Here is a 13,174-nt window from a genome sequence, read left to right as displayed (position 1 = left end):
CGGAGGACACAACAAGGCGCAACTTTCAACTGAATTTTATTGAAAACGTGTTCCGGTATATAGTCTCAACCATCGTCACAATGACAACAAACGACAAAAGTAAAGGGAAAACACCATCACAGAGCACAACTCAGAAACAACAGTATCTCGTTCTCGGGAAACGAATGAAAGATATAAAGGAAAGTATATAAAAAAATTCGATCACCAAAAAAGTTACAGTTATGGAACGATACAGTTTTCTGAAGCCAAGATTCTACTCGCGAGATAAGGAAAATTCACTGAAGATTGTCTCAAAACTCAGAAAACGAAAGAAATTGAATTTTCGCTGTTTTACCGCTATCTACAGGGTGAAACAAGGAGACGGCAGGCTCTTTAAATCGACCGGAAAATTCGGTTGCTTAACCTATCGTGCTATGACTTTTTGCAGCGTTGCCCACAGATGGTGCATTTTTTTTTGTAAAATTTGCAAAGAGCAAACTTACCTGAGGAAAAAGTAAAGAAAGAAAAAGGCTTAGCTCCTATGGAAACGCAGCGACGCCACCGGTCTTCAAACAACACGGCGCCGTTTCGCACGGGAGACAAGAGATGGCGCAACAAACGCCACCAACGAACGAGCATACGGCGCCGAGAGCCAGCGTCTTTAGCAGACAATCCTTTTCGACTCAAAAGCGGAGCGCGTTCCGCAGGCGGCTACAGTCGCAGAAACAAAAACAGGCGCGGTAACAACAAGGAACTGCAGTTCCTTGTCTGCTAATTACGCTGGCTCTCGGCGTCGTCTGCTAGTTCGTTGACGGCAGTTGGCGTCGCGACCACTTGCGCCATCTCTTGTCTCCCGTGCGAAACGGCGCCGTGTTGTTTGCAGACCAGTGGCGTCGCCGAGTTTCCATAGGAGCTAGGCCTTTTTCTTTCTTTACTTTTTCCTCAGGTAAGTTCGCTCTTTGCAAATTTTACAAAAAAAATTCACCATCTGTGGGCAACGCTGCACAAAGTCGTAGCGCGATAGGTTAAGAAACCGAATTTTCCGGTCGATTTAAAGAGCCTGCCGTCTCCTTGTTTCACCCTGTAATGCAAACGGCAGAGGTGTCACAATCACCTGATCGCCGAGATCATGTACTGCCACTATTCAACGCGCTGATCAGATTGAAGGATACGCGCTGCAAGTGTAAATAAACAAGGTGGTAAATAACAATACGTTACAGCTATGCGAAAATTAGTAAGTACATACGAATAAGCTCGTCGACAGAAGAACCAACGGGAATACAGACGTGAGCCCCACAGCTCCGTACGTTTCTCGGTTAGGGCTATCACGCCCTGAAAGTGGAGAGCCAACTTGAACACAGGGGTCGATAAACACTTCACGCGACAATATTTTGCATCCTTGTCACAATCGAAAGTCATTTTGTCGAAACTTTCACGCTGATGTAGCCTAAAACACTTTGCACAACCAATTTCGTCCACCGCGTCGACCGTGACAAACCAGCCGCCATGTTTTTAATCCAGGATTAAGAAACAACCAGAAGCAAAGCGCCCAATGTTGGGCGCTTAAGTTAAGCGTAGTTTAGTGCTAGGTTTAGCGATAAGCGAGTTTGGTGCAACCGAACGAAACCGAAACTACGCTTAAGTTCCCAGCTAAGCTCCGCTTTGCGCTAAGCGACGTTGGTGCAACCGGCCCTTAGTGATTTTCGGTAATGCTCTAGTTCCTAATTATAACCATATGTCTATTTTTACTAATTAAAAGTTAATTAACGAGTTTAATCAATTAGCCGACTTATCGCAAAGATTAGCCGCCCACATCATGTCCGCCAGGCCGTATAACCCACCTCCACAAACCACATAAGAGTAGCTTTCACGACTTCTTTTAAACAAATCTGAAAGAATAAAAACAACCATATATATATATATATATATATATATATATATATATATATATATCGTAAGATACCAAGGAGCGCCCACCACACTTTTACTGAAATCTGGGTTAATCTAGTCATGAGTGCAGAATTCCCAAGTTTGGGAAGTGTAACAGTGAGCGCTTCAACGATGTATGCGCTTCCGCGGCATTTCATTTTTTTTTTTTTTTTGCAATTATTGACGTTTGTCGTGGCTGAACATTTGTTCCTTATTTTTTTTTCCTTTTCAGCCAGCCTAATTGTGGAAGTTTCTTGAAGTTTTCGCAGAAACAGCCGGTATAGATGAGGCAAACATATGCTTCCAAGATGCTCGAGATGGGAAACACCATGTATTTCGGTATGATGTATGAGAAGTACGAGTGCGGCTTAATTGTTTCGTTTTCGAGAGCACTGGGGCAAGGCTTTCGGAAGCTTCCTCGCAACGCAGCAGGCCGAGCGCTGTCGAGCTCAAGTTGCCCACAGTTTGTCTCGCTTGGAAGCTTGTTGTCGCTGTCAATATTCCTTTTTCTCGAGAAACAAAGCCCAAGGAAGAACAAAGACCCCCTCCCGCGAGGATTGTTGTCCGACACGAGCGAAAGCGGAGAAAACACTCCCCGATGGAATTCGTGTTCGGCGGACTGCGTGGCTCGGAGCGACGGCGGCTCCGATTTCCAACCTTATACTCCGTCGTGTGTGTGCGTGCGCGCGGGCGTGTTGGTTGTTCCTTGTTTGTTTGCTGTAAAAGAACGAGGAGGGGGCAAACAATGAAGGCCGAAACCCGTCTTTGTGTGTGTGAACTGGGCTCTTTGGAAATCCCGGCGCTATATGGACGAGAAAATGTGGGGCGCATGCTTTCGGAAGAACAACTGAAACTACCACGTCCCGCGTAACTTTCTACAAAACCAACGACCTAATTTTTTTTTTTTTTTAGCAGGTGTGGCATTTGTTATATCCGACCAAGCACACTAGTACTGGAAATCTTCGCGGATACAGTATACTGTATAGATCAGGAGTGCCAAACACACGACCCGCGGGCCGCATGCGGCCCGCAGGCCAATTGGCTACGAGTCCCGGTTCCCATGTCTCCAGCGCTAGAAATGGCGTGCGCCATCGTGATCTCATCTCGTCGGTTCATTTTCTCAAAAACTTGCTCCGCTGTTTTAAAGGATTCATATAGTTTTTAATTACCTGGGCTCGTTTACCCTTCGCTTTATCTTTTGCTTCCCAGCTTTTTGTAATGTACAACAATTCCGCTATTAGGCTCCAAGTGCGAACTTTTTGTGGAAGGATGCATCTCGGCTGTGCGAACTCTCGATCAGCAGGAGCAACTGCCGAAGATAAAGCTAGGAGTTCGGGATTCTCGCCTAAAAAAGCTATATCGCCATTTAAAGAAAAGAATGGGTGTTGTAATAGAAATCGTCGGGAAAACAAGAACGGCCAAATGAAATTATTGTTTTTAGAGAAGACATATGGAGCTTGTTTAATTCCTGGATGAATTGAGCAACGAGAACGCCAGTGTACTTGCTATTTTGTTCTCTCAAAAATGCGAGCACGTTGGCGGGGCGGTGTCATTTTAATTCTTGTTATCACGTCAGGTCAGGGCCCAAAATAGCCATATCAAGAAATCAGATGTAAAAATGGCACTGGTAAAACGGAGTTTACAAAAGGCATAGAGCTCAAGGTCTCTTCTCTTTTAAATCTTTCGAACCCCCGTCTAGCGTTGGCCCCCGCCTTGCCAGTGTCGGCTATTTGCCCCCACGCTCAAATAAGTTTGAGACCACATCTATGATCATTTAAGAGGTATATGCACGGTGGAAACACAAGTCATCGCTGTTTGCTTCGCACGGCTCATCGGGATGGAGAATAAAAATCAATATGATTTAAATAGTGATTTATATCATGATGTAAATCACGATTTTATTTTGACGAGCTTTACTACGACGATTTAAATACAACCTTTCCCCAAAGAATAGTACTGCAAACATTTTTTTTTATTTACCCTTTCTTTATTGCTCTATGTCTTTTTCTGTGCAATTGTTTGGTATTTGAATTTACAAAAAAAAAATGATCGAGCGAGTAAGATTTATAGACGCTTTCAGGCAGCCGTGCATGCATGGGCGCCGCCATAACCAACCTACTGCGTTTGGCTCCTCTTATTCCGTTCGCTTTACCTCATCATTGCAACAGCAGGACGGGTTATTGCCACTTAAGACGCTACTGTGTCCTTCTCTCCAGGGTAGGCCTTTGTGGAGTCTCCTCAACGCCCGCTTCAGTAAGAGTAGAGAAGGTCGGCATTGGCGGCTCTATCAAACTGAACATGAGCTAAAAGAAGTCCTCTCCTGAGCAAATCGGATTGTTCAGCTTGATTTCTACTTCCACTTCATTCTTCAGCGACGTGACGTCCTACTGCTACAATATCAGATGAAAAAAGAAACAAACACTACAGAAAAATAAAGTCCTACTTCAACGAGTCATAACTCAAAACAAAAACAAATAAATATTCATAAATTACAAAGACAAATCACGCTGTTTTTGTTCTAGTAGGCGGAGACTCCAACAATAAAATGATAATGGCACTATACTATGTTCTAGCCAGAGTGAATTAAATGAGAAAAAAAAATCTTATCTAAATCGCACAAATTTGATCTAAATAAAATGTTTTCTAATATAATTTAAATAAATCTGAATTACTTAACTTTTTTTTTTAAAATAAATACTGATTTTTTTTTTTTTTTTTTTTTTCCCCACCCTGCGTCAAAGACGTCGCTTCAGTATAGCAGCTTGGCGGGCGGCGTCGCTCAAAGGGACCAAACGCAGGCAACCGCTCCGATGGTGTTGGCTGCCGCATTTTCACGTCATCTTACAGAAACCAACGTGAGCAAGAGCTGGGCCCTCTTACCACACGCTTTCACTTTACGAAGGGTGTATGTAAAATTCGCGTTCATGGCGGCAAAACAAATACACCATATCGCCGAAAGTGTCACTACGGGACAAGCTCACTACCCTCTTTTTCATTACATTCAAAAGACTTCTCTCACAAATCATAATGACTTGCACTTAGATGAAGGTCTGCTAAGTTCGGCGACTTCTCACGCCCATGCAAAGAAAGCGCCTCCGGGAGTCTGCGGCAGAAAATGTTGCAGCCTCGCCAAGCCGACCCTGACGACTTCTTTGATCGCCTGAGAATACTCGAAGAGGGTTGGGCGTACCTTTACGAGCCCAAGAGGAAAAAACAAAGCGAGCAATCGAATCACGCCGATTCAACGCCGCCGAACAATCCGAAGACTTCGCCATCGTTGGGGAAATGATAAGTACCGGTTTTGGGGGACCGCAATGTTGTCACGGGAAATATTAGCCGCACCTTTGGAATAGGTGCTCGAGCCTCTTAGTTAGGTCCCCGGTAATACAAGGTTGAAAAAAGGAACATTTGCATACATATCATTGTTTGTAAAGGAGACAATGAGCAAGTTTACGGCCTTTGTTTCGAAAGCAGGGAGTTCTGTTAATTGATCGCATTATGTCATTGCGAAATGATATACACATTTTGCCCCCTCCTCCGCTAGGCGGCGTCAGCTCGTTTTCAATTTCCGTGCTTACGAATAGTAGCCGAATTTCGGTCGAGGTTTTGTCGAGCGTTAAAAGCACACTGACAGGGTATTTAAGCTCGCCAAGGTTTTTATTTATGCATGACAGATGAGAGCCCAACTGCCCAGAACACAATTTTCTGACTCAAAATTCGCTTTATAGCCGCCCGAACATAGCCGATCGAGAACATGGCTGGTTTGAGTCGCGCTTACTCCCTTCTCCGTGCTCACAGGCCGTTTTTTATGGTTTTGACACAACTACCAAAGATAATCAAAGTCGGGGGTCGTCGAAGGCACATACTCAACATTAAAAATAGAAAAAAAAATACGTGCCCAATATTTTGTGGCTTCCATAAAATTGTAAATACGTTCGTCAAAAAAAAAAATGTTGCGCAGGGAATTGGGAGCACTCTGCATTATCTGCGTAATTCTCAACATGGCGGCGTATCGCCGGAGTTGCGGGCTGGAGGGCTCCACGAAGCGGACTACGCGATACCTCTACGTCAGAACTGTCGTTCGCGGTACTGGCGAATCTGTCCAGCTTCGAAAGAGAAATCGTTCACCGAGAAAAACTATTGGGATTTATTGGGTACGACACGCTTGACCACCAAGCTGATTCGCACGACGACGACACCGAGTCGCCGCCCCTTCTCCAGGCTGAAGACGTTGCTCGCCTTACGGATACGAATTGGAAAGGGCTTGAAAAACGAGCAAACGTTCTTCAAGCTCTTTGAGTTTTTCGGGCAACGGCGATGTGTGCGTCGCCGTTAAACTTACACTAGCCGACTTGCGCCATCGTGCCTTGATCGTTAAAAAAAAAAAAAAAAGACGCTGTGCGGTTGTTACGTGAATTCCGGCAAATTTCTTCTCACAACTGGTAGCAGCGCGCAAAGAAAAAAAAATAACAAGAACAAAGGAGGGAATGCACAAGACGAGCGCTGAAATGGTTACAACTGTTACCAGTTGTAATCATGAACCAACTCGCCTCCATCGCCACATTCAATTTCTCCTTCTCTACATTACTTCTTCCTCCCCAGTCCAGAGTCGGTTTCGCTTTCGAGCAGATACATTTTTGACTTTATTAAAATTGTACTCGACGCTGTAGCAGAATATTGATTAAATAGTCTTCTGACACCATAATAAATCGCCTGTAAAAAAAAAATGTGTGTGTGTGGGGTTGGGGGGGGGGGGGGGGGGGGAGGGTAGGTAATGTCCCTTTAAGTGCTCGAACATGTCGAACCTGGTTGAACTCGAACCCCTTTTCAAAACACCGCCAAACAACACCGCCGGTTACAATCTTGGGCACCAAGCGTCTGATTGAATCCGAGTCTTCGCCAAACGCTGACGAAACACTCGTTCTCCATACGGAGGACACTTCGGTGTGTAGGACTCTTTCCGTCGAGAACTTTTCGGTGTACGAACTTTTCGGTGCGCTGACTGCGAAACGCCCGTGCATGGAGAAAACCGCACTGAAACGTCCGACACCGAAACGCCGTGTAGCCTCGATAGGAGCTGAACCGGGTTTAGGCCGAATGCCCAGTACATAGAGCACGATATCAAACTATGGCGGGCTTGGATATTGGCATAGCAGCTCCTAGATGGCGCGCACATTCGAAAAGGGCCCATTACGAGCTCCGTAGCTTGTCGTGAGCGAATTCCGATCGCCAGCGCGTTCGTCTGTCTGCCCTGCGCGAGACAACAGGAGTGGCCCTTTGACTGATCCCGTTCCCCAAACACGACAAGGCGGCGCCGCACCGAGTTCAAAAGGAACGGACTCCCCCGCGAGCAACTTTCACCCGGTAGATGTACGCGCTCGACTTCGGATCGAGCGCCGCTGCCAGCCCTCGAGGCCAAATTGGACGCTCCACCCCGTCGCCTACCGAAAGCGGTTTCCGAGCGAAGAAACAAACATGCCCAAAGCGCGAAGGAAAATACGAGTTCGAAGGTAGCAACACTCCCACGCCAGCGGAGCGGCCGCCGGAGAGAAAAAAACGAAAACAAAAAAACCCGACGAAATAAACGAGTTCGAAAAGGCGGCGCGCCCCGATCTAGTAGCAGACGCACGTAATACGATTTGTTTCGTCTGCTTCTTTTTTGGCGCGTCACTCGGGCTGACCCCGAGACGAAGATGCGGCTTCTTTGACGGCTTTTCCTTTCCCCCTGTTCGGAGGAGAGGCAGGTCCGAGGGCGGGGCTTCCCCCTTTCCCCCGCTCCCCTAAAGAGGGGGCAACCTAGTTTAGGAAAAAGGCCGCGCCGCCGCGCCATACCGCTCCTCGACGCGGTCGACGCCGGCTGTCGTCGTCTGCTCCTCGTGCGCGCGGCCGGTTTCGGTCTCCCGGATTCGGCTACGACTTCGGCTCCGCGTGTGCTTTCTTTTGCTCGCGGCCTTGTCGTCTGCTCTTTTCGCGCACACACGCACCGGCCCGAGCGGGGACTACGGGAAGTGGCTCTCATTCATGTCTCGGCGTGTCAGCGTGGTAGTCGGTGGGGTGCCGCCACCACCTGCCTGTGCCCGTGGGATCGTGTCGTCGTCGTGCCGGTGTCGCAGCGTGGTGTACGGCCATCGTGAGGTGTCGACGCGGTCTTGAGGACGGCACCGACTGGTCCCGGAGGAACCATGGATTCCTGGATGAAGCAACGAACTAGTCGGACGGCATCAGCCGTCAGCTTCGGCCGATCTGTGATCTTGGGTAAGCTGGCAGATGAAAACACGTGTCTCGACCGGCGCCGACGTTGATTTAACCGGTGTGCTAATAACCGCCGGTTCCGGCATAAGAGTGCTGCAGTCTACCCACGGGACTTTTAACCCTTCTATTTCTGTCTTCGATTGATGTTCGCGCGGTGCTCGAGTCTGTCTCGCGTTTTGTGAAAGTTAAAAAGTCGTGATGGAACGCGAAACCGGTCTACTCTGTAGTCCACCCACGCTGGAATCTTATCGCCAAGTTCCGTTGTAGATTTTACCTTGGCGGCTGGCTGGTTTTTCTCCCCCGGTCGATGCTAGCCTTCCCTTAGCTTTATTTTTAGTTCATTCCATTCTTTATCGAGAATGCGGGCTCGTTATCCTGCGGAATTCTCGTCATTCCTTCTAGGTGAATTCCCGAACTTTTCCAAGTGGATGCCTTTGCGCATGCTGTTCGAGTTAGCTCAGCTCGATCGAAAACATACACCTTAAAATGTCGCAGCAGGCTTGGACATGTTCGCAGGGTATAATTTCCATGCATTTTCTTTATGTGCTTATTTATTTGATTCAAACACCCCAGTGACACGAGGCATTGGTTACATATATACGGACAAAAAAACGTCAGCAAATTAGAAGGATACAAATAATTTGGTGTAAAAAAACATACTGAATTATTGACATTGTTATAAGGCACTTAAAGGCGACGCCATCGGGTAAGGTAACGGTATACGGTTGAAAGCTGTGTCATGAGAGCGTAGTTCGGGGTATGAATGAACCGTGAAAAGTTGTCGTTTTACACGATGGAATGCCTATCTTGTGTGGGTGATCGAGATCCGCTGATATATAGAGAGGAGGTATTAGTAGCTTTGCTGAAAGAGGAGGATTATGACGTATACATTTCTACGTCATATTCCATCTGACTATCGTATTCTTCTTATCGTAGCATTACGGCTTATCTCTGGAAGACGGAAATATTTGCGGTGTGTCCGTTATCCGCTGAAATAAAGTGGGATCATTTTAACGTACGAACGAGTATTCGTGCTTTACATTTTTTATGGCAGCCAAAAATGAAAAAAAAAAAAGTATAAAATCGCAGAATTACTTTACTTTCAACCCGGTACCAGTTGCGTGCAAACGAATCGGCATCCCGTTTGGCGTCAAATGTTTGTAACTTTATGAAAATGTATAAGCATCCCCTCGCAATCAGCGACGGATTTATGGGTCAGATTTTGGAAAGGGGGAGGAGGAGAGAAGAAGAGGGAAGATTTATTTATTATTTGGACATACTGCCAGCCGCCTGTTGGCAGCCAAGGCAGGGGTGGGCATAGACAGACGCACAAAAAAAAAAAAAAGAAGCACGATAACCTAGCACACAGCAAGCATACATGACAAATCATCGGCGCTCAAAAAAGAAAAAGTGTGAATTGATGTGACGCCTTGGACGAAGGATCTAGTCGACCTAGTGATTGAGCATTTTAGAAAGTTCTTCCTAATCTTAAATATTAAAAAAATATTCGTAAGTTTCTTTTTTTTTTCTCTAAGAATGAGCTTTACCGGAATCACACTGTCACGTGCCTTTACTCAACACAAGGCCTGGCATTCCTTAGATGTCCAAAGCCGTTCTTCAAACCACCTAAACCTCAACTAGAAAAAAAAAGTTTTTGTTTTGTTGTTTTCAAACTGCCACTTGTCAGCTTGCTCACCCACAACGAAGTGGAAAGCACACTGATACAAAGACCCGGACTCGCCGTGCAAACAATATTAGGCGAACTTTCGAGTTCCAAAATGTTTCCTTCCAACAAAACAAAAATACAAAAAAAGAAAACGTCGAAGTGCACTAGTGCAGCGGATCTGTGCTCGCCTTTTCTTTTCGTCACCCTGTCTTTGCGTCCTTCTGGCCGGGAGATAGAGAGATGACTTCCTTGTAACAACTTCAGGGGTCAAGATAATCTACACGGGAAGACACCCGAAGTTTGGTGGACCCATACTTACGACACAGCGTCTCGATGGGCCAACAGGATTTAGCTGCCGTTTTGGGTGTCGAGCGGGTAGGGGAGGCCTTGCAAACGCGTTGTTTTGTAGCCACTCAGTCACGCGTCCAGGTGGCAGCACCTATTTGGAAAGGGTGGGTTGAGAATGTGTTTAGTGCGGCGACGGTCGACATCTTCGAAACGAAGCAAGATGTCTGATTACAATGTTTTAGAGTCGGATGTTGCTCAAGGTCACAAGAGCGTGAGTTGCGGCAACAATAATGGCTTTCCTAACACTTGTGTCTTGTTTCTCGCACCACCAAGACCGCCACTCTTGATGGTGCGGAATGCACGTTGCAAGACAACAGTGGAAGCTCGCCATCTGCACGCGCTCAGCATTCGCGCACACAGCTATGGGCGACAGTGAATACTCCCTATAGGGAGTATTCACTGGACGCTATATTTGTGAGTGCAGTTTAGAGCGCATGCTCAGAACGAGCTCATATTAAAAGCCTGCTAAGACCGGCAATCTTGATGGGGTGAAATGCACGTTGCAAAAGAACTGTGGAAGCTCACCATCAGCACGCGCTCAGCAGTCGCGCAGACATCTATGGCCGCCAGTGAATGCTCCCTATAAAGAGGACGAGCACGTGCAGCGCGTGTACTTACGTTCCCACCATTCTCTTTGATGCTTGGGTAATTTAGCGAAAGGTCTTTATAGGGAGTATTCATTGGCGGCCATATCTGTGTGCGCTGCTGCTGAGCGCGTGCTGACGGCGAGCTTCCGCAGTCCTTTTGGAGCGTGCATTTAGCACCATCAAGGTTGCCGGTCTTAGCAGGCTATTAATGTGAGCTCGTTCTGAGCATGCGCTCTAAACATCGCCCTCAAATATGGCGTCCAGTGAATACCTCCTATTGGGACGTCAGCTCCGTAGCTTTCTCAAGCTCGCGGAGGACCCTCCCCTCCGAATATTTTTTTTTAACTTCCTGGTTCGCGCTAACCGAGCGAGAACTAGCAAGAGTTCAAAATTGTGTAGAGAAGTCACCCTCGCCCCCCTACAAATTTGGCCTCGCGTTTCTGGTGAGAGTGGAATATCCCTTCCAGAATTTCTTCAAAGTTTACAAAGGCTCATTTTGGGTACAAATTTAGCGAGACCAAATTTGGGGAATGCACCTTGAAGTCAGAGGTTGTCATTTCCTCGGAAAGTGCCCGAAAAAAATACTCGAAGTAAAGTAAAACTGCGTACTCGGAGAAAGTACTTTAAGTAAAGTACAAGTTTTCTAAACCTCTTCAAAGTGGTACTTTAAGTGCAATGTATTTCGGGTACTTCCCAACAGTGCTGACGCCGTGTGTAGGTAAGCGGCGTTTCATCGCAGTGCCGCGTCGAGGAAGCGTTCATTTGGAATAACCATCTAGTGAATGGCGAAGGACACCGACTGTGACTCGCCAGACAACAAAGTTGTTACTCACGCTGCATACTCACCACGTACGGGTCGGCTTCCATTTGGTCGCGCTTGATCTGCGTCAGCCACAAGCGCCGTCCCGCGTTCGTTGGGACACCGAATAGCCTCGAAGCATTTCTCGGCCGATTCGAACCTTTGGAAACGCTACAATCTTTGCCTTTCAAAGCGCTGAAGACGATCCTTCGGTTTCTACGGGTACAAGGTAAACCCATCTCGAGAGAAAAAAAAAAAACTGTTTTTTTTTAATTTTCCGCAAACGACATCAGTGGATCCCCGCAGGGCCGGCTTGCTTGCGTCGCCGCCAGCGTGTCTCGCAGGTTCTCACAACGAGCGCGGGCGACGCTACTCGCAACTCCAACGCCATGTAGATGGCGGGGCGGTAGTTCCAAGATGGCGGAAGAGATTGGGATGGAACTTCCAGGATTTTCCGTGCGCCTGCTCGCTGACGCTGCATGGTCAGCGTACTCAACTTAATTTATTTGTCTACAAATGCGAAGCGGTCGGGGCAGGAGCGTAAATACCGGGTGACGTAGACGTTGACTCGCGGAGGAAAACGCACGTGTCGAGTTTTGTAAGGCGGGAAGATCTTACTGCCCCTGCAAAAGTTTTGTGGACGTCGAGTGCGTTTTGGGCATTCGCCACGTCATCGTGTGTAGCAAAATATTTTTAAGGTTGATAAAGACATGGTGGTGTTTTCGCTAGGCCGGCAGGGCTCTAAAAAGTGAGCCGCGTATGGTGAGTGTCAAGCTCCGGAAGAGGAGCTTTCAGAGTATTGGTGTCTTTGGGTCAGAGTAGAGTTCCTCGTTATGTTATATAGACCTTTGCAAAAAGAGCGCTCTGGCCGCCGCCATTTTGGGAATCGAGCGACCCCTATCAGCCAGAAATTTCTAGCACCCGCCTGAGCTGTGGAAACCCGGTCAGCGTGACTCCCCACCTGCATTTTGCATTCGGAGTTCGCCGGCTTTTCTTGGAAGTTTTTACTTTATTCGCCTGTTCAGGAAGCTTACCCTTTGTATGTTATCTTCCACTGTGAGAACCAGAGAATACCAGGGCTCGTAGCCTGCTCGGCCTTCGCAGGAAACGAACGAAGAGAGCGAACGTCAAGCAGCACGCGACGCAGGCAGTTCGACGTTCTTGGAGGATTATTTCCGTTGAGATAATCTTCAAAAAGCCTTCCCGGCTTTTTTCCGGGTTTTCGCGAAAAATAGCTGATAGGGTCGGGTCCGGGGTGTGGGGACAGAATAGACACGTTCGTTCATTTACTTTGAAGCTGTGCAAAAAAGCTGCTCTCTTTTACATGTTCCCCAAAACACGCCGGATTCCGTCCGATTGTCGTGAAGTGACTATCGTCGACACTGTATATTGGATATGCTGTGTTATTTGAGACCATTCTCAAATCCTGTTCGGATAACGCGGCACCGTGGGGTACGTACAATATATATTGTTCGATTGATGAGACTCATTGAACTTCATGTTGTGGGCGGGGAATATCCATGCAGTTCGGATATCGTGTGTGGTCAAATATTTTGACCTACATAGATTGACACGGCTGAGTGTACGGTGCCGTAAAACGATGAACATAAAATG

General features: G+C 47.1%; 1 protein-coding gene across 1 annotated transcript in view; it reads left to right on the top strand.

Annotated features, from left to right (window-relative positions):
* The first annotated feature begins 7,736 nt into the window (after positions 1–7,736).
* Positions 7,737–13,174, top strand: part of LOC8034059 (rhomboid-related protein 2) — a 66,723-nt gene continuing 61,285 nt past the window's right edge. The window contains exon 1 of the mRNA XM_002407524.5: positions 7,737–8,163. The gene's annotated coding sequence lies outside the window, so the exon portion shown is untranslated. The remainder of the gene's footprint in view (positions 8,164–13,174) is intronic.

The sequence above is a fragment of the Ixodes scapularis genome, unplaced genomic scaffold (assembly GCF_016920785.2).
Source record: "Ixodes scapularis isolate PalLabHiFi unplaced genomic scaffold, ASM1692078v2 PGA_scaffold6__148_contigs__length_123643588, whole genome shotgun sequence".
Taxonomy (NCBI): Eukaryota; Metazoa; Arthropoda; class Arachnida; order Ixodida; family Ixodidae; genus Ixodes; species Ixodes scapularis.
Note: the sequence above shows the minus strand (reverse complement) of the source record. Positions and strands in the feature narration are given on the sequence as shown.